This window comes from Hemibagrus wyckioides, linkage group LG16, assembly GCF_019097595.1.
Source record: "Hemibagrus wyckioides isolate EC202008001 linkage group LG16, SWU_Hwy_1.0, whole genome shotgun sequence".
NCBI lineage: Eukaryota > Metazoa > Chordata > Actinopteri > Siluriformes > Bagridae > Hemibagrus > Hemibagrus wyckioides.
Window position 1 is genome coordinate 9942242 of NC_080725.1, and position 2930 is coordinate 9945171.

A 2930-nucleotide genomic window follows, 5' to 3' on the forward strand; every position below is an offset into this window, starting at 1 on the left:
GAAGGGCGTCAGGCCTGACAGATGTTCCTTGGCAAAGAAAAATTCTGAACACGCTCATAACGTGAGAGAAGGGCCTCCGGTGTTCATTTCAAATATCATGCATTATAATGGATCCAAGTTAAGCTTATTACAGGACATGAGTGGGATTTGATTATATGGGCAGTACTGATCATAACCAAGGCACCATTTGCCTTCACTGGGACGTAGAGGTCATTATGTAAACTGCAGAGGTCATTTCCATATGATAATACAAGATCCTGCCTTATTTGCACACAATTTGTGAGTGCATGGGTGTGTCTACCAAAAGACAAGCAGGTGTCCCTGAAAAATAAATAAATAAATAAATAAATAAATAATCAATTTTTGCTTCTTTTTTTAGCCTACTAGATACTCTTGTGGGTATAGTGTTTTGTTATACCACTTCAAATGACAAAAACATTTTGTTTATTTATTTATTTAGTTTTTTGCGAAGGACATTTTATTTTTTGACATTAGCACAACACAAAGGAACAACCACTGTAAATGTAGTCATCATTTTCTTAAAAAAAAACCCTATATATTTTTGTTTATATATTTTTTAGATAGATTTTTTTTTTGGTCTTGTTTATGATTACTTACTTTTGAAGTCAACACTCTCCCCCTCTTAATTTCTAAGTTATTTGAATGAGAGGTAGGACTCGACATTTTAACGAAACATTTATCAGATCTCATACCTATCTCCTGCGTCCGTGTGTCAGTTAAAACGGACTTTTCCTCACTTCCTGCATTATTGGTCCTCTCCTCAATACAGTTAACTTATCCTCCCTGTTATCTGTAAGACTATAAACGGCCACACTTTATTCAAGCACGTAATTTGTTACGTAAAGCCCTCCTTCTTCACAAAGGTAGAAATGTAAAAATCTTTTTTGCAAAGAAACCCAGGCATTGACAAGCAGAAACAATAAACATAATAAACCCTAGAAATATTATTTCCTAATCAAAGAATCTAAAATGATCGTTTCAAGTGTCACAAAAAAATATTTGAGGTACAGCTTAACAGTTTATTTGAAAGTAAGTAGTTAGAAGTTTACTATTTAGAAAGTTGACCGAAATAAAATAGTTGTGTGTTAATGTGTTTATCTGCGACGTTTTTGCAGTGTTAATCCTGATACTCCTGCACACCAGATTCTCTCTCTCTTGATGGGCCTTTGCTGCCATCAAGTGCTTGAATGGAAAAAATGGATGGAAAAATTGAAAGGAATGTTTCACAGCATATTTTTTTACAAATCAGCCAAGTGTGCCTTTTTTTTTTGCCTCCACATTAAAATTTAAACATTAAAAATCATGATAAAAGTATCTTTGTGGCATACTTTGTTAAGAACATTAATTTTTTTCCCAATGAATTTAGATTTTAATCCTTGTGAATTTATATGTAAGGTACATTGGACCAAGATATACAGCAACTCTAAATTAGACATAAATTCTATAAGGTTGACATGATGAGACACAGTTTTTCATTATTTTATTCTCAAAACTTAGCTACATAGTTTTAGAACCAAAACATGTCCATGATTTGACGTGGTAAGAAGCTGTCTGGCTATGAAACAAGTGATTGCAGGCAGCTGGTTTTATACAGTGGCATGCAACATTTTACAATCTGTAGGTAGACTTAGATCCTTAATGAGCAAGCCAGAGGTGAGCTGCAAGGAAACAATTACGACATGATGCAGAAACCATCAGAGGATCCAGACTCTGCATCCAGGAACCTCTTTTGGGTGACACTGGATAGTGAGATTCTAAATCATTACTCTTTGCTGTATACTAGGAAGTGAGACAAGACTGAGACAGTTAAAAGGATGCTCAATAGCTGCATATATATCTGATGTGGTTCACCTTTAAGTGAGGCTCTGAATCTCGACAAAATTGATCTTTTGAGTGACCAGGCTTATGGGAAGTCTGTGAAGTCCTGCAGACACTGTGTTGTCTATGAGGAATAGACTTTCTATTTTTGAATTCTCAGGGCATGGAAATCAGCGATACAGTCCTGGCTCTAAAAATATTTAGAGATTATAGATCACAATAATTGCCAAACCACTTGTATATCTACAGAATAACCACAGTGATGTTTATGGTAAAAAAAAAAATCAGAGTTGTGTCAGCATTTTTGAATTGTGCATCAAGGCTTACAAAGTGCATTGAGTTTAAAGTCCTGGGATGAGCACGGTAGTCATAATAATTATAGCAGCAGTATTTAGGTTGGCTGCATACATTATATGGCCAAACACATGCAGATACCTGACCTTCACACTCATATGTGAGCCTTTCCCATAGTGATGCTACAAATTTGGAAGCTGTGGCCTCATTAGGATTTTCCATCACTGGAACCAAGTGACAATGCCCCTTGGCATAAAGTGAGGTAGGAGTGAAAGAACTCGAGTGGCATACACAAAGACCTCATTTCAACCCCACCGAACATCATTGGGATGAACTGTAATGCAGAATGCGCTTCAGGCTTCCTCATCCAACAACTACACCTGACCTCACTAATGCCCTTGTGGCTAAATGCACACAAATCCCTACAGCCATGCTGAGAGATCTAGTGGAAAGAATAGCAGAAGAGAGAAGCCTTGGTTAAGCGAGGACTAAATCTGGCATGGGATGTTTAACAAGTACATATAGTCTGGTGTCCACAAACTGTTTTACACACAATGTAACCTGGACTCTGTTGATGCACTCATTATTTGTCCAGGTTATATTATTCATTGAAACAAAGTACTTAAATAAACATATGCAAACTGTATTTTATATAGTCAGGTAGTTATCGATAATGTATTCACGACATTCGACCAAATTCAGTAACGTCAGAATTCTCAAATTGGTCAAACATGACCTATCGCTTCAGCTTTTGTCACTCAGCTGCTCGTCAGGCTGTGAGGAAGGAGCTGGTGGAT